The following is a 20,512-nucleotide window of genomic DNA, read 5'->3' on the forward strand; positions in this document are numbered from 1 at the left end:
ACGTCAATGACGACTTTACATTTGACATAAAAATCAATGATATCATCGATTGGAAATCTGTTTAGATACGACAACTCGCCTACAACGTCACATATATCAAGTCAACAATAACGTACCGTATAACCGCTGAAAGTTGTGGTATATCATCTGGTAATTTCGAGATCGTTCCAAACTACAACACGTTACGAGCAACAATAACATTAAAACAAATTGTTTATTGATCTTTGCTACCAATACAAAATATGATCATTGTCAGGATGAAAAATGTATAACAAAGTAATCGTAGGTACTTTCTTTGGAAATAATAGAAAATATACATAGAATAGCTATAAAGTAGTGCCAATCGTGTTAGACGTGTCAAAAGCTTTTGAAACAGGAGCCGCATTTGCAGCTAAAACAGCTGTCGGATATAAAATCGCTGATAAAATCAAAGGTGGAGTGCAAAGTGGTTAGAATAAAAAAACAAGCTATTTCTGAAATAGTTTCATCATCAGAAACAGATGACAAAAACGACTAAAGAAATTGTTGTTTCCGGCCGGCGAATAAATAGAAAACTCGTAACATGCGCTAAAACCTCGGAGTCCTAGCACTTGGCTTGATGTTGCTGCGTTTTGGGTGTTTGTAAAATAATCACGATTTTGTCTGACAATTACATTACAACATTAAATTGACCTTGCCGATGAGATAACCGTAGACGACTCTGAAATAGAGTTCGAGTATATTGAATATCTCGACGAAAACTCAAATGAGCCTAGCAAGGCGGGTATCAGAACATTGAATACGAGAGATGAAGATGTGTATTTCCCCCAGCACAAAGCCGTACTTGAAGTACTAGGTAGTATAAGAACAGGTGCGGATGGTGATATTGGTGCTGGTGCAAATATTACATTAGTCAATAACGGCTGGAGCTTGTTCAAAGGTGACATATATTAACTAGCCAATCAAACAGTAGAATATATTTATATGCACTTGCCAGCTGCAGGTGCTCTTGTTATCATTGTGTCCTACAACGATTATTATTCAAGACCTGCTACGACACATATTCTGTCGATCACGGATGCATCATTAGGACATACTGCTGATCTTGATGAGATTCAAATAGGTGAATCACCAATTCCTGGCGCTAAAGATGATGGAACTCGTACTAACATAAACAACTTTGTATTGAGGCTTTATAATCAATATGGAACGGTTGCAGCAGCTGATAATGCAATATCAAATGTAACAAATGCTCTGATAGCTCTTTGTAATGCAGTTGGAATTGATCCACCAGGAGCTGCAGCTGACACACCTCCGTTGTTAGAAAAATTTCAGACCATTATTTCTGTGATCAATCTTCGATGATGTTTTGTTAAACGAAGAAATTACTCGGCTCAATCACGTTAAATTGCAATGATTCCATTAAGCACAATATTTTGATTTTGCAGGGACTACACTATAGTTTTTCGTGGTATAAAATATACTGTTATTCTTGGCGGAGCTGATAATAATGATTGTCTGATTAGAGCTGCTGATATTGCTTATTCCCAGTTTGTGATTTAACGATTGCCTTTATGGATTCCTCAAATTGTCGTATCTGTCTGAAATCTTGGGATAATGTTAGGCGCGTACAGCAGAAAAATATATTTTGAACTACACGGGATTTATCAAATTGCAGTATTAAACACAACAGATAACACACAGCTAATAACAACAGCGCCTAGCGAACATTTGCCGAGACATATAATTGTTGAGTTTCAGCGACAAAATAAGCCTAGTAATTAACTACAAATCGAATCGATATTTATTAGAATAAACTCTAAGCAAGATCCTGAACCAGCAATTAAATACAGCTTCGGAAAAAATGCTAATAGAAACGTATCTCGAGTTTATATGTATCTGATGGAGGCGATGCAAACAAATATCGAGGCGCGGAAAATGGATCTCAAATATCTGCTGAAGAGTTTCGATCTCTTTATTTCATTTTGATGTTAGTAAGCACAGCGAACGAGCTATTGAATCAACAGCTGACATCGAAAGAACATTGTCGTTAGAAGTGGTTCCTGTTGCTCTAGATAATATACATTATGCTTATGCTCTTGTAACATCTGACAGATACATAACACTTGACGCCGTCAAAGGTATAGTGACTGTACAGGTGTATTGTTAAAATTATTTTATCTAATAAAATAAATAATGAAATATATTTTGCATGATACTAACCTGTCAGAAGGACAAATACAAAAACTAGCATTAGCTATAGGTAAACGAAAGGCGGTTTCAGTAAAAATAGATTTGAAAACGCATCGCGTTCCAACAAAATTACTTCTTACACAGCAACAAATAAACATAATGCTAAAAAATAAGCCCTTTATACTCGATCTGTGACACAAATATCAGCATTTACCAGATTGAAGACTATCCTTTGGCGGATAAATCGGAACAACGATAGCTACTTTAGCACGAACGTTACTGCCAAAGATATTACCTGTGTTTGGAACGTTAAGTATGGCTGCAGCATCAGGTTCACTATCAGGAACAACAAAAAAAGTTCTATCCGGTGACAGAATCAAACAATTAATGTGACAGTGGCCGCTATAAAATCTAAAGTTTATCTGATCGATAATTATACCAATGACGACAACACAAGTAAAAATAGCCCTATGACAAAGAAAAAGAAGAACCAAAATAACGAACTGCAACATCGTCAGGGGTGGATTTATAGGCCCGCTGCTAGCAGGGATAACATGAAGTTTATTAACAAGTCTGTTAGGGATAGGACGGGGAATGCAGGTATACCCAATACGTTTGCGGACTCGTGGAAGTCGTAGCCGAGGCCTTATGCTACTTTAAACCAGAAGCTGAAATCGTCCGCTTTAAGTTATTTTGAAATTGCTAATACAGTTAAGGCTACAAGCGGATTTATCGGAGTATTTTCCAAAGATGAGTTAGCTGATAGATCACCGAAACATAATCAGGACTATGTCATCAATATACAAAATTTCAAAGACGGATCTGGAACGCATTGGGTAGCTATTAACAACAACTGATTGTATTCGTTTGGTCTTCCTCCGAGTGATTTTATCAAACAATGTATCCGAAAAATATAAAAATATAAACTGTAACTCTAATGAGCTTCAGCCAGTTGGAACTTCTGCTTGTGGTTATTATTGTGTTATGTTTATTTTTTATATGTCTTGGACGCAAACGGCCAGGTCTGATGGCAAACCAGGCAACATTTTGAAGTTTATTTTGCTATTTAACCCGTTTTCAAGAATCAGGAATGATCGCAAAGCGTTACTTGGATCGTAAACATTCTTAACATTAATTTTGTCTGACATCAAGTATGAAATGAGAACATATTGCCTCAAATGCAGAACCAAAACCAATAACATCAATGAAACTACAGAAGCAACCGTTAATAACATAAAAAATGCTGAAAAGTATATGTGATGTATGTGGCAGGCGAAAGAGTATGTTTCTTTAGCATGATAAATACGGTGATACAATCACTGGTGGTTGTGTTAAGCAAGCCCAGAGTGCTAGCACTCCGGCAAAAACAAAAAGTTACTATCGTTTGGGTTTGGTTAACTTCAAAATAGAACGAGAAAAAATATTAATATTTTGCTTAACAACGTTGAAGTTGATTGCATGTTAAGATCTGGATCGAATACGACATAGTAGTTCTGGACAAATATGTTAATTGTTGTTTGACCAACAGCGATGTTGCCGCTATACTAATTGGTAAGTTAATAACGAATAACAGAAATTTTAATTTGTACTGTGAGGTAGCTCAAATGTCGATCTGCCAACTAAAATTTAAAGCTCACAATGTTGTATCAATGTCATGAACAACGATAACAAATGTTTTTAATGGGCTTTATTATCAGCATTGTTTCCAGTAGATAAGCACTCTGACAGAGTATAAAATTAGATCTGTCATTTTAAAAATCAAACCTTTTCTGGTATTGTATTTCCTGTTTCTGATTATCAAATTCCAAAATTTGAGAAACAAAACATTTTATTTTTGCCATGTGGCATTAATGTACTTGGAGTAGATGATGCACAAAATATTTATCCAATATATATATCAGCGATCGTGCCTCATAACCTCTCGCGAAATCAAAACAAACACAACACATTATTGTTTTGTAAAACCCATTACGTGTGGATTAAAAATTGGACGATTAGTCGGTGGGAAGTACAACAATCACAAAGAAAAGATATTTTCCTTCGTCAGATGATTTCACAATTGCAAGTCCCAGCTGGTATTAAATCGTCATCTAGAATACTAGTCTTTCGTGCAACAAATATCTATGCCAGGTAAAGATGAAAATATATTGTAGTTTACGAATTACAGACACAAGATGAAAGTGCCGTTTATAATCTACTACTAAATTGAGTCTGTTCTGCTTTATGTGCTAAGAGCAAAAAAATAACCCTGATAAATCTTCTACTAGAAAAGTATAAAAACATGTTCCGTGTGCTGCTGCATACAAAGTTGTATCTGTTGTTGATAAATGTTTATCAAAACTGTTAAACTTTACCGCCCGATTTCAACATCGGAAGAAAGTCCTGTTTTGTGGTTGCTGGAAACTCTCATCAACGAGATGCCATTTTGCAAGGTAGACCAACGAAAATGAAACCTCTAACCGTAAGACAAGAAATAGAATTGGCTTCAGCTAAAACATTTCACATTTGCGAGCAGGCGTTTACGACTGTAGATCGTGTTCAAGATGACTGTCAAATGCAATCTTAAATATACCTCACCAGATTTCGTTCCTGTTGTCGCACATAATCTTCGTAGATAGAATTCTCATATTATCGTCGAAGCGTTGGGCAAGAAAGATATAATATACCTCCCAAAAATCAATAGCACCGATAAAATAAAATGCATCCCAAATAATATGGAAAAATATATGACACTTGGCATGTTGAGATTTATTGATAAGGCGGCATCGTCAGATGAGCATGTGAAAGGATACGGAAAGTTTGATGATTTAACTGATCATTTCGGTGAAAAAGTAAATTTACTTAGAAGAAAATGTATCTCTCCATACGAATATATTGACGACTGGGATAGATTTAATGAAACAAGTTTACCTGGCCGAGATATGCTTTATTCCAGGTTAGTTCTTAAAAGTGTCAGCGATGACGATTATGCTTACACTCAGCAAATTTGAAATGACTTTTGAAAAAAACATTTGGTGATTATCATGACCTACATCTGATCACAAATGTGTTGTCGATGATATTGGGTACTTTGTTGAAGTTGATCTTGACTATCCTACTAAGCTCCATTTTGTCCTGAGTCAATGCTGATCAATTGCAGTTTGTTATCAGAGCAATAACGTAATCGTAATTACTCATCTATCGCTAGCACTAATGGTAAATCAATTGTTCGGAAACTAGTTTCTAATCTTCTCGACAAACGGAGATATATTTTGCACTACAAATATTTGAAACAGGCACTTGATCATGATCTGGTATGAAAACAAGTTTCTCGTGTGTTAAAGTTTAATCAGGCACGTTGGATAAAAGATTATATCGACTCTAATACTTGACAAAGATCAGCTGCATCAAGGTAATTTGAGAAAAACGTCTTTATGCTCATGAACAATAGCGCCTATGGAAAGACCATGAAATATACGATAACAAGTAAATATTGTAATTGTTGTTAAAGCTAAACGTCGTAACAAACTTGTAGCATCTGATAATTTTGTTAGTATTAAAGTATTTAATGAAAATCTTAGAGAAAGACAAACGTAAAGTTTAATAAACCAGGTTATGTTGGTATGGCAGCACTTGAGATATCGAAATGGTTGATGTTTGACGTTTATTACAATTTTGTTAAGGCTGAGTGGCATGATGCAGAGTTGCTGTTACCTGACACAGATTCGCTCATGTACAAGAAAGATTCGGATGATATTTACAAAGAATTTTATGAACACCTGGATCTGTTTGATCTTCCAACAAATAGCGGATTTCACGGCGATGGCAATAAAAAGGTAACAAGAAAGTTTAAAGATGAAGTTTTAATCAAAATTGCAACGGAATTTATCGGACTACGTAGTGAAATGTATTGCTTAAAATTATTTGATAGTAAGATAAGAAACGAGCCAAGTGAACAAAAATAAATTTGGTAGGTAAGGTAAGAGGTTTTGACACTTATAGGTCTGCGTTAGATGGTTTTAGTGGTCATTTTTAAAAGATTCAATAAAATCAAATTGCCATAAAAGTGAGACTGATGGCATAATAAAATCTTGTGTTTGCAATATCGATAACAAGAGATCCTGTTTTGTTTTGATGTAGGACAAGACCTAAACACAGTTACTGATGATTAAAAGTAACCCATCTAGTTCCTACATTTGCATCAAGACCGAACGCAAAAGAATAAAATCATCATCCTTATTTGATCAACAGAAGGTAATATAATATATTTCAAGTGTAATCAACCACTTAATTACAATCAGAAACGGTGTTGGACAATACGAAAAGACAGAAATATAAAATGCAAAATAAAAGTGATTTGTATACATAAATAATGAAACATGTAGGCGTAACACAAGCTATACACAGAGAAAGACAAATTGTATACAGATGCAACAGAACATGAAATTATTGCGAAATTTACCCAAGCTACCCTAAAGCCCTAAGATTTTCTGTATAAGTTTCAGTATGACAACTATACCTACGAATTGTCTAATTGTTCGGTTTGACTTATATCTTCCCCAAACAGTATTCCCCGTAATGAAACAAATACCCACTATTATATATCGAGTCTATATAGGGGAACGTCATTACTAACCGCAGTAAACTAAGTATGCTACAGGCTATTTGAATGATCAGCTTGAACTTTCTCATGATGACAAAGTATAGAGAAATGAACGAACCGAACAAGGCTGGGGCTATCAGTTAAATCCAATTATTAAGTTGTGTGTTTATTGAAATTTTAGTACAGAAATACAAATACTGTACATCTTTTGGGCAAAACATTTACGTTATGAAAATATAAATATAATTTATATCGTGATTTTTTCTGACAATAAAAAATATATCCCAGTAACTGTTAACAACCCTGTGATAAATTTGTGACGATACGGTTGTCTAAAGGAAGTCAAAACACGTGTCGGATAACACTTTCTTGGCAAAATTGGCATTGCTGGATTGATGCAGAATCAAAATTAATGATTATATCCTGTACGGTTGGTCCTTAGTGGAAATATATTTTTGTCTGAACATTTTTAAGACTGTTTGCGGCTATCAGAGTCAATAAAAAAGGTTCGCAATTAACAATTAAATTGTCAAATTATCCATACATCAAGCAAGGAATAGAAATAGAGGATAATTCTTTTCTAGCTTGATTGTATGATATGTACTCAAATTGTTTAGTTATCCAGCCATTTACTTCATCATATTTTATTGTATTGTGTCATGTTTAATTCGTTATCATATTATCATTCTTGTTATGTACTTTCAGGCTCAAGGTAATTATGACCTGAATACTGTTGTTTGTCTTGCACTGCAGAGTGACGATCATTTATAATTGTTCGGAAAAATCAATAGAACATGTTACGCTTGAGATGTTGTCATTAGGCGTTATCAACAAGTCAACCGCGCCTGCAACGATAACTGGAAATGTTATTTGCAGCAGTACTCAGCGTATAAACCCTTTCAGATTTTTGTCAAATGTTGTCATCCGTGATGTAGATTCCGAAATAGTTTTCTCATATGCTGAGTGACAATGTACTCCATTAATCCAACTTTGTTGTGGATGAGTTCTACGTAAATGTTTGTTGAATCCTTAACGATTGATCTCCGAATGATTCAAAGATCCTTGCATTATACTGAAAGTTGGTCGCTTATAAATTTGTATATAACACGTTCATTAAATACATATTTTATTCATTCTTGATGTCATACTAATTAAAATATTTATGCAATTTATTCATTATTCAAAAATCTTTATTTACACAAACTTGTTGCTAGAATGATAGTCCATATCGGATTGTTTTCGTCATTACATATACACTGTACACTATTGCCTTTCCTGATATCTAAAATCGACAAACCAACATTTGCATTTTTTTTGTATCTTATTTTGTAATACAGCTAGCTTTGATTACGCTATATATGAGATACATTATTTTTCACAAATATACGTTTTCTCCTGATGGTAAGAGTGTTGCTCTTATGAGAAACTGGCGAAATACTATTATGTATATTTAATTTAATTATTGTCTTTTAGCTTAATTTTGTTTTTTAAATTTTCATTATATGCCATTGTAATGTAACATTGTCTACTGAACTAGACCTTGTCCTAAATTGAGTTCATTTCTGCTTGAACTGATTGCCCTTCTTTTTTTTTTAATTTCGTGTATGCAAGCAACTAATAATAGCTTCATTATTCTCTATATGTATGAGCTTATTAACTGAATTATTATTCAGGTACACAAGAAATGGTAAATATGTTGATCAGGGGCAGGGTTTATAGAGATTGCCATGTGAAGTTTGTAGGCTATTGTGTTGTAAGTAAACAAGACTCATTAGATAATTCTAGAAGGTAACTTTTCATTAGGTAATGGATGTTTTTAGAAAATGCTAATGTGACCTGAGGTCAAGCAGAGAACTATATTATCTTGTGACTGTAATGAGTTTTCCAGTTGTGTTTTAACATCTGGCACTTTAAGTTGTTTCATGTTGTGGCCAGTTGGGGCTGAACTTATTTTTTCTTTAAATTACTGAACTCAAGTGATTATTTTCTTGGATAAAGACATTCATTGTAATTTATACTGAATTAAAACTTGGAATAATATTTGTGTGATTCAGCAAGAGACTGTTGACACATCAGTACTCAGTAGACTATAACAGAAGCGTCATCGCCTTCAATTTTGGATCTCTTTGGGACTTGAACTGATTATCATTCAGGACTTTGTATTACTAGGAGTTGTGTCTAATTGTTGGAGAAGTCTGTATCAGACTCTAATATAAAAGTAAAGGAATTAAAATTAAAATTCAGGATGGAATTAGAGTTATTAAAGCTTGACCTTTAGAAAGCTGACGAGGCAAAACAAATGTCTTAAGATAAGGAGGAAGGAGAGAGGAAAATGCTGTTAGAGAAAGTGGAGGAAAAAGAGGAAATTTATGTTGGAGAAAGAGGAGAGAGATATAAAAATGTAGTTACTGAAAGAAGAAAAAAACTAATGCTGTTGGGAAAAAGGAGAGAGAGAAACAAATGCAAATTCATTTGGAGAAATGCAAATGTGAACAGCAAAGGAAAAAATAGAATTTTAATTTAGATTAAGAGAAGTAGAGCTGGCAAAGGAAAAGCACCTTCCAACTTTACATACAAATTCAAGTTTTTATGTTACTTAGAATATTAGGTTAGTAGCACCGTTTTGAGAAAAAGACGTAGATAAATATTTTCCTCCTATTGCAAAAATTGCTGAAACTTCGAAATGGCTAGCGGAGCATTGAACTCTAATATTACAGAGTGCACTTTTTAGCAAAGTCCGAGACATATATGCTTCCCTGTCAGTACAGTAGAGTACTGGTTATGATTTGGTTAAGGAATGCATCTTAAGGTTTATGAGTTAGTCCCTGAAGCTTATCGACACAAATTAAGGAAGTATAAAAAAGATGGACAAAATCATGTCGAATCTGCAAGAGATAAAGAGCAGTTATTTGATAGGTGGTGCTTAGCCAAGAAAGTTAATCAAGATTACGAAAATCTAAGACAAAACTCTTATTGCTTGAAGATTTCAAGGTTTGTACGCATACTGACAATAAGACTTATCTTAACGAGCATAAGATCGAAACCTTGGGAAATACTGCCCTTACTGTTGACGAGTATTCCTTCGCTCACAAGGATGCTTTTAGAAGTAAATTTTCCACTTAGCAGTATTCTGGTTAATATGTATGTATGACTAGTATAAGCCTTTCCAAATGTCAATCTGTCACAACTTTTAGACCAAGAAAAAACCCGAATCTCTTTCTGCTTGTACCTATTGCAAGAAGAAAGAACACGTTATTGCTGCAAATTAAAAGCAACATAATCAAGGAAAACCTATTCCAAATGCCCTTATTTCTAAGATGTCAAAGTAACGGTCATGTATTGAAAGCAAAACATTTTTGGGTCTAATAAACCCTAGTCTGATTTCATTATGGCAAATTATGAACCATTTATGTCGAAGGGTTCTATATCACTCGTGTGTAATTCGGCCAGTCATATCCCTATTAAAGGTTTAAGTGACAAAGGAGCTTCTCAGAGTCTTTTTCAGGAACTTTGCCTTTTGATAAGTCCTCTCAACTGCGTAAATTTATCATCATATTAGGTCTCTTGACCTATGACAGTCGAAACATTGCATTCTCTAGCAACTGAGGGTATTCATTTATTACTAGACAATAAAGTAGCTGGATATAAGGTTGTGGTTATTCCACTTGTAACTGTCAATCCTTGTTTGGATCGGAAAGTCTATTTTATTGAAAATGAATTCCTTGATTCATACCAAGCTTGTGCAGTTATTAGAGCTATAGCAAAGAAAGCTCTTGAGAATAATATTGATCAGGTAAGTATTCCTTTAGCTGACACATGTATTGGTCAGGCGTTTGATGAGGCTACTGTTACTCCTTGTTTGGATGAATCAAAAGGTATTGATCACAGTGATCCTCTTTTACCTACTCATTCTCCTTATTCTAATCAGGGTGAGAAACGACAATCACTTATCGTTGACCAGGAAAAGATCCCGAGATATGATTTCTCCAAAAGGCCATTAGTGAAATGGAAGCAACAGAAACACCTGTTAATTACTTCATTAAAAATGGGGTTCTTATGAGAAAACGGAGACCTCCTGAGGTATCTGCTAGTGACGAGTGGTCAGTGAACTATGAAATAGTAGTTCCAAAATCGTACAGGCAGGTAGTTTTTAGTCTGGCTTATGAAACTTCTTTAGCTGGTCATATAGGGATTAATCAGATTTATCAGGTCTTGAATCACTTATATTGGCCAAACATCAAACATGATGTTTGTAAATACTGTAGATCTTGCCATACTTGTCAAATAGCAGGAACACCCAATGAGAAGATACATAAGGCTAATCTCCTGTCTCTCTTGCTCATTTTTCAAAAAACAATTCTTCAGATTAGGTATTACGGCCCTTACAAAGTTAAGAATAAAGTGAATGAGTTAAAATATAATAAATTATAATAATATTACTCCTGGGATGAAACTAATTTAAATGAGTACCTGTATGTTGGGAGAGATATCCAGGTTAATCATGCAATTAATTTCGTTCTATCTGTCCCACTCAGTGAGGATTTAAGGAATACATTAAGAATCCATTGATTTTGGAGTAAAAAGTCTTCGTAATTCAGAAATCATTAACAATAAGGACCATAAACTCCCACATTTGTAACAACAAGAAACGAATGAACTTAAACAGTTATTACTTCAATATGAGGACTTATTACCAGATGTTCCTACAAGAACAAACACAATCTACAATGACGTTGAAATTATAAAGTCCACTCAGGATGAACCCTCTCAAAACAGTAATGCTAGAAAAAAGAAAGTTAGTATTTGCTATAGATTATTTAATAGAGACGAATAAAAAGTGACTGGAGTTCACCATGTATATTTGTTCCGAAACCAGATAATATTTTCCACATGTGCACTGATTATAGAAACGTGAACAGTGTGAATAAAACAGTTTCATTTTCATTACCAAGAACCGATGACTGCATTGATAAAATGGGAAATGCAAAGTATGTCACCAAATCTGAGCTTCTGAAAGGATTTTGGCGAATTCCACTGACATAAAGAGCAAAGGAAATTTCGATATTCGTGACTCCAGATTGACTGTATCAATATAAAGTGATGCCGTTTGGGATGAAGGGTTCGCCAAGTCTTTTTCAGCGTTTAATGAACATGATTACATCTGGTGTAGATATTTGTGATGCTTACATTGATGATGTCTTCATCTACCATGACACTTGGAAGAACATTTAGTGACAATTAAGAAACTGTTTGACAAACTCACTGATGCAAGGTTGACAATTACTTTATTTAAAAATAGCTTTTGCCGTGCTTGTGTAACATTTCTAGGACATATCGTGGGGCATGGTTAAGTTAAACCTATAGACGTGAAGGCCAAGGCTATCTCTTAATTCCTTGTGCCTATCAGTAAAATGCAACTGATGCGATTTTTACGTATGAGTGGATAATATCGGAAATTTTGTTTCAATTTTTTCCATAATTGCTGAACTACCGACAAATGTATTGACACGTCATCACCTTCAATCTTGGATCTCTTTGGGACTTGAGTTTCATTCAGGATATATTGCTACTAGGACTTGTGTCTTTAATCCTTGGATTATTTTGGATTTAATTCGCAATACCGTAAGTACATTTGTCTCACCTTTCAATTTGTATTCTAGGGAAATAAATTATATGTTAAATCTTTTATGTTACTTATTTTAAGAGCATAGACTCGTAACAATATGTTTATCACCTCTCCAAAGAATATCGAATCTATCACAGTATAGCTTATTCCATTATTTTGTCCAAATCTTAACGTTCAATTACGAGTTCAGAACATAGTCTAGGAATCAGAGTGTGTTGCTTGGGTTTTAAAAATTGTTCAGTGTTCTATGTATGTTGTTGTAAAGGATACAAAGATGTTTGAACTGGTGTGCTGTTTTAGAATATTATCAGCGTTATATGCATAGTTTCTTTGTTTCTTTGACACCAGTGTTGTTTCTTTTGGAAATATATTCCCTTTTAGATCGCGGATGTTCAGAGTGCTTTTCAGTTCATTGTTTTGGAACAATCTCGTGTAGGGATACGAAAATGTTTAAACCGTTTTTAACCTGACTCTTTTAGATTACCCTATCAGATCGTTACGTCAGTTGGATACTTTGTGAGTAATGTTATAAAAATCAATTTCTTCAATGCTGTTGATGTTATGTTCATCCATGTTTGAAGGAACAAGAGCATCATATTTGCTAAGGGTTGTTTGGTCCTTTGAAATTTCTTTAAAAACGTATAGCTTTTTATAAACCAAGGCCAAATGTCATGGCAAATTGTCCCAAATGTAAGCCTTTTTGACCAGGATATTTTATCTCAGACTTGAATAAAATCTGCCTAGCAGTTCTTGAGAAAACCTTATTTAATAAATACATTTTCCAACTCCTAGGGAATTTTGCCAAATTTAATAACAATAATAATAATGAGGAATTTGTATAGCGCCTAATCTTTAGGAGCTCTCAGCACTTTACAGCATTACACAACACCTATAACCTAAAAAAACATATATAATGATATGATTACAAGAAAACAATCACCATGAAAGTAGAAAGCATAAAAAGCACGCTGAAAATATTTAAGGTAGGAAACATTATAAGGTCTTTTAAGTTAGTTCTTGCAGTAGAAATCAGTGAGTTTTAAGAGCACTTTTGAATGAGATCATGTGTCTTTGTGTCTAAATTCAGTGGGCAATTCGTTCCACGTTGCTGGGCCCTGGTATGCAAAAGAACGTTGTCCATATGACTTTGTTTCCATAGTGGGAATAATGAGTATACGATTGTCAGAAGAGGATCGTAAGTAACTTGCTGGTGTGTACACATGGGTGAGGTCAGATAGGGATGTTGGACTGGAGTCCGTCAGTGAAACGTAGCACAAAGAACACATTTTTTGTTTGATTCTGGATCGAATGGATAGCCAGTGTAGCGTATGTATCAGCTGGAGGTGTACTATTATCGTGGTACGTATGTATGACCCGAGCAACTGTGTTTTGAACTTTTTGAAGTTTCTGGAGTAGATATTGAGATGAACCAGACATAATTGAATTACAAGAGTTCCGTCTTGAAAGTACCAATGAACACACAAGTGTTTTAGTGGCATCAGCTGAAAGATATTTGCGTATGGAGCTGATGCGTCTCAGCTCAAGATATGCAGCCTTGCATATGTTCATGACATGTTGGTGCAAGGTGAGAGTACCGTCAAGAATAACACCTAGGGTTCGTACTGACTGTGTGAATTTAATGTTGGTGTTGCTGATATTTATTGTTTGAGGTAAAGGATGTGAATGAGAAAGTCTTTATGTTGTGATCAGAGTGGCCTCAGTTTTATCATCATTCATTTGAAGCTTGTTACATGTTATCCTTGATTTCACATCATAAATGCACCTCTCTACACGTTGGATGGTAGCATTGACTTCAGATGGGTGGCTAGGTTTGTATATTTATGTGTCGTCAGCGTACAATTGGTGAGGCACTAGATAATGATCATGGAGAACACTTTTGAACTGATTCTCTGCACTTGGTAGCTGGGGCATGTTTGTCGAGCAATTAACGCAGGCAGTTATTGAGTTATTCTGCTGTTGGAGGTAAGCAGTTTGTTAGGTTTGCTTGGATGTAATGCATTAGTTTGGTTCAATTTATCATAACGAGGTTTCTCATAGTAGCAGATAAAGGTAGAATGTTAGGGACTGATACGTCAAGATGGCATATAATGCAGAGGTGATCTGATGCAAGTTCGTAGGATACCAGGGAGGACCGTAGAATGTTATCATCAGGTCTATGAAGAATCCAGTGTAAAATGTGACCATGTTTATGAGTAGGTTGGTTAACTGACTGTTTGAGGTTAAAAACATTAATGAAATCTAGGAGTTTTGATATGTTTGGGTTTCCGGGACAGTCAAAGTGAAAGTTAAAATCTCCAAGAATAATAAGGTTGTCAATATAATTTCCATACTCCAGGAGATTCAGTAACTGCTTCAAAAAGAGAGTTTCAGTAAGCTTGTTTGTTATACTAGGACATCAATACCACCTCCGCGATAGTGGCAGGGGAACGACTTGATGGTGTAACCAGAGGGTGTTAGACCCGCGCACTTTGGCTCATCGCCTGATGTTTTAGCCATGTTATGTCAGGAAAAAGACGCCGATATTCTGGTCGTTGATAAAATTAACTATTTCTGTGCGCTTTTCCGGTAGTCCTACTGATTGAGCATTGAATAATGCAATACGCAGAGGTATATATTGGATAGCTGACACAAAGGTTGACGATTTATTTGGGATTTGAATTAGGTTATCTAAATTAACAGTCGAATTTGTAAATTGTTTAGCCGGAAAGGGCATAAGGGAGATAACTGTAATTCTTCTTCCTGTTCTACGCTGGCTAGTTTTGAAACAACGTTTTTGTTTTCGCTTCTGTTTACATTTAGGTAATGATGAATGTAGTCCTAGTTCGTTCAGTCTAGAACACAATGTAGTGTGGAGAGCAAAGGAGTTGTCATTTAAATGAATTAATGAGGGTCCATCACAGCATAAACGGGTTGACTGACGAGTATCACGTGATGGCGGTTTGTTCAAAAAGAAAGGAAGTTGTAGCAGTGGAGCAAGACAGCTAAGAAAAAGTCTAATTGTTCTCGTTTCCAAAATAAGGATATGAAGAAACACATACGAACTAAACGGTCAATACATGATGAGCACAATAACGTAGACGAAGACAGGCAACCAGCACATTAATCAGGAAAACGGCACAAAAACGGAACTGCTGCTTCAAGCCGGTTAAGCGATAGCGGCCATCATTTAACAGAAGACAGGAATCCATTGCAAAACCTGAAAGTAGTTGATATCATGATTAGTTGCATAAACTTGCAAGAACTTATAAGTAATTTTTAAAGTCAAATTCAGTCAAATTGTGCTTAGTGGTTTTTGAAAAGTAGTGGCTGAACGGGTTTTCTATTCTTATCATCCACGATTATGTATGATGACAGATTGGAACTGTTTATATAAGGTTAATCGAATTTTATACTAGGATGCCCTTCCAACAAATTTGATCAAAGTGAGCTACCATTAAAAGCATTAGCTGCTTGGTTGATTTATAACAAGCATTTCTGTCTCCACACTACTAATTCTCTCATTTTTTTTTGTCCTCTCATTATTCCCTAAAAATCTTGGAGAATAAAGGATTGCAACTTTTAATCGTTTAAATACTGATAGGAGCAAATGATCAAGGAAGAAAAAGTAGAAGAAATGGCATAAATTAACACAAGAGTTCAGTTATACCAGATGCATTAAAAATAACATGACATTTAAAGTGTTGCTATAAAGCAAATTTATATACCAATACTACTTGTTTATCAAATTATGATCCGCCCATGGCGCAATAATACGAATATATAAACATTCTTTCAACTGCAGGTCTATATACCAAAGATGAATTTCTACTCATTTATTAATCATAAATGAGATATGAAAATAATGAAAAAAGTATTAATAGTCCGTGTTTTCTAAATGAAATTAAAATTGTACACAACTTCGTCGGAATCCTTTCTTTTTTCCATTCCCTTCTCCCCTCTCGTGCGTAAGTTATAAAATAAGCAAAAATTTGGAGTGAGAGAGAAAAACGTATTGCGCTGGACAAAAAAAATTAAAATGGAACTTGTTCCAAGTAAGCTACGGTAATCTGTTTCTTCGTAACGGTATGTTTACGCTATATACAGTGTTCAAAATATCAATGACACTAGGCCTATATGTTACATTTGTCGGTTACGAGGCACTCATACTGTAGCGCATTTAATGCTTTGTGGTTGTTGTTTCTTTAATCTAATATAATGCTCAAAACTCGATTATTAATTATTTAATATAAAAATGTCCTAATCATCTCCCCGACCCCACTGTCGGGCGAAAAATTCATGAAAATAAGAGCGATATCACTGGACCTATGAACGATGGTAAAGCTTTATCAAACAGTCCAAGAACGAGAGAGAGAGAGAGAGAGAGAGGTGATATGGATAGCACTATTTTGCGTACCAGAGCCTAACTACGTGAAATGAATTGCTCATAGATCTTAAAAACAAGGGCACATGGATCTTATTCAAGAGCGCTCTTAAAACTCACCAATTTCGACTACAAGAAGAGACATAAAGACTTAATGATGTTTACTTCCTTAATTATTGACCGCGTGGTTTTGTTTCGTAATTTCATGTTGCTTGTTTTGGAAATTGTTTTTATTTTTTAGTGTATGCTTTTATGTATCTATTTTCCCAAAGTTCATATACCTTCGAAGATTATGCGTTGTACTAAGTTCACGTTATTATTATTATTATTATTATTATCTGCCAAGACGTTTCTGTTTTCCGATTAATCTGCGTGCATTGAATATCATATCGTTGTTAGTATTTAATTGGTATGTAAATCTGTCCATGGATAGTTATTTCGTTTTGAAAATTAAGTTTGTCTAATCCGGAAATATTAGAACATTATCACGTGAATAGTTGTACCTCTTTAAATTTATATTCAAACCCTTTTGAAGGAATTTATTGATATCTCGCTATATATATTTCATTTAACCTGAATATACACAGGAGCTGATTGGCACCAAAGAATTTCGAAAAAGCAAATTACAAAAATCGTTTCAACTCCTGAACGCTAAATTAATACATGTTTTTTGGTAATATCAGAGTCCGTTAAACCACATAGAAATGTTAAAGTTGACACCAGACAATGTGTACGGACTTTTTATTATTTTCAGATGGAAATGTGAGTGTATTGATCTCGCAGTATTTAGGAGTATGGAACAACGTCCAACCCATCTCATTTTGAACGATCATTGAAAACTGACGTTGTATGAATAATATTTGTACCTCATTGCTAACACACAATTTGCCGTTAATGTTTTTTTTATTTTTTTTACAACGAGTTGGCAGACCTTTAATCAACAGTGGTGCATGGTCATGTTGACTGATTTCCTAGTTTCAGTACAGAGGTGATTGGCAAATGATTGTTCGACAAGTAGCGCCGGTTGGCAGAAATATATTAATTTGTTTTGTTCCGGTTCTGGCAGATGTGAATCAAAATAGGACCCCGACAATCGTATGGCTGCATTAGAAAAAGATGTCTATGATATCATTTGTTTATATACGGATCTCCACCAGAGGTGTAATTTTGCCAGTCCCACTAAAGAAGATGTATATTTAAGGACCGCCTTTTTAATGTTAGGCGAAGATACTGTTTTCTTCCTTAGTCACAAGATAAAAAAATTCCAAACAAATATTACGGGTTTAGATTTTTTAAAAATCGGAACAAGAGTACTTTGTTCAAGCGATTTGATGGTCACATGCTTCTCTCCAAGACACTGAGCTCTCGGAAAAGTAAATGGCCTGTCCCTTACATTACCGATTTGTTGCTTCAGCACGATGCTATGTCATGATGATGGTTATGACGATGATAATAATAACGCAGCTAATATGTTGTATTGACTGCTGTCGCTTCGACCCTCAATACTTTTTCTAGATCGTGATTAGCATTACCGTCCGCTATATTGATATTCGCTTGAACCTCATTGGGATACCATGATATAGGCCAAAGATGCTAAAGTTGTTATCTTAGATAGGCCGTATTTTTCTTTTTTCAACAGGACAAACATACTTACTTGAAATACTTAACATCTAAATCTAGTTGTTAGGTATTTTCCTGCCTCGGGGCTAAATCTATGTCACGTACTTGACCAACCGTAATATTTAGTTGGTCTGGGTTCCAAGAAAATTGACTTTTACGTTCACAACTTGTATCGGTACATATATTATACATTTTAATTGTCAAATGCAAACGCACAATAAATCAATAGACTTGAGTGGATGGAATGAGTGTCAAGTCTTGCACAAAAAGTCAGTTTCTTTCTCCGTTTCAAATTATTTTGTGCCGGATATCGAAATCGTCCCAGCTATTCTTGAGAATTTCCAAGATGCTATCTTGTGGGAAGAAGAGTAATTTCTTATTTATTTGAATTAACATCTTTACGAAAAGGTGCAGTACTTGAAATCATGTTCACTGCATTTGTACGCTGATCATCAACTGATGGTGCAACTAAATATAACTTATCCCATTTTAGCCACCGCATTATCAAATTTAACAGCAACTGTGTTTTACCTGACCCACATGGACCTATTATTATCATTCTGATGGAATTTGTAACGCCGCGTGATGTTTAACTGGTTCTTGTTTTTTTTGCGGAAAAATCAATTACATTCATGATATAATTATATTTATGGATTTATATTGTGTAAAATGTCGCTCACGTACTCCAACAATAGGCCTAACTACGGTCGTTATGCGCAATAATAGATCAGCCGCGACAGGTACATGTGCGATATGCAGCACAAAGAAATTTAGATTTATTTCATCTGGTAAACAAACAAAACCAGCCAAAATCTATTTAAAAAAAAAAGAAGAAAAGGGGCGGTGACATTGCAGCACAGTTAGCCAAGTTACCCGGAATGCCCTGGGCGAAGTATCCCGGAGAAAAACACCTTCCTGGATATAATTATTGTGGCCCAGGCACTCGACTCGATATCAGACTTGACAACAATGTTCGACCAAAATTGAATGAAGATCCCGTAAATGCTATTGATAATGCATGCTAGGTTCATGATATTGCTTATCGAAGCAACGATTTACAACAAAGGCACCTCGCGGATGTAAAATTAATTCACACGTTAAATTCTATCCCTAAAAAATCTATCAGAGAAAAATTATCTAGTTGGTTAATTAATACTGCGATGAAAAGTAAATTAGCGCTAGGTGCTGGTTAATTAATAATATGGAATTGATTTATTATTCTTCTGCTGGATTTTGGAGAGGTAAAGCAGCAATTAACAAACTTGCCAAAGCAGCTCGGGTAAAGATTCCAGTTGCAGCATTATGGTTATCTGAACAGACCGTGTGGCAAATTTATCTTCCGCCGCCTAAACGAATCGAACATGCACATTTTGACGTTAGTGTACCTAGTGAAGTTCATCAGGCCGATATTATGTTTTTTCCACATGATGTTGTTAACGGTAGCACGTACAAATATGTTCTTACCTTAGTTGATATCGCAAGTAGATATAAAGAAGCAGAATCGCTAATAACTAAAACTGCCACTGAGGTCGCAGATGCATTTAGTATAATTTATCAACGAGGTGGTCTACGGTGGCCAATTTTACTTCAAGTTGACCCTGGCAGAGAATTTTTAGGTGCGGTATCATTTTTAATGAAACAAAATAACGTTAAAATACGACGCGGACACACTGGAATTCATCGAGATCAGGCAATTGTTGAGAGATTTAATAAAACACTAGCTGAACGATTATTTGGATATCAATATGCAAGAGAATTTATCGAAGATAAAAGATCTCACGAATGGGTCGATAGATTACCAGATGTAATATTAGCAATAAATAAAGAAATAACACGAACAATAAATATGACACCAGCCATCGCAATCACAAAAACAATTAAAGCAATAAAAAGACGAGATTGTTCAACCAGGCCAGTACTAGGTAGTATCATTGTGAGATATTTATATAAGCCAGGTGAAGCTGAAGGTGGCAGAAAAAGAGCGACGGATCCGGTCTGGAGTGTTACATGACATAAAATATCCACTGTGACAAGGTCTTCAGGAAGACCAGCAATTTATATTCTTGACTCACTTGCTCCTCAACGTGGATTTACTCGTGAAGAACTACACGTAATTCCCGCTGATACTCAG

Source organism: Sinohyriopsis cumingii, chromosome 6, assembly GCF_028554795.1.
Source record: "Sinohyriopsis cumingii isolate HCF-2022 chromosome 6, ASM2855479v2, whole genome shotgun sequence".
Lineage (NCBI taxonomy): Eukaryota > Metazoa > Mollusca > Bivalvia > Unionida > Unionidae > Sinohyriopsis > Sinohyriopsis cumingii.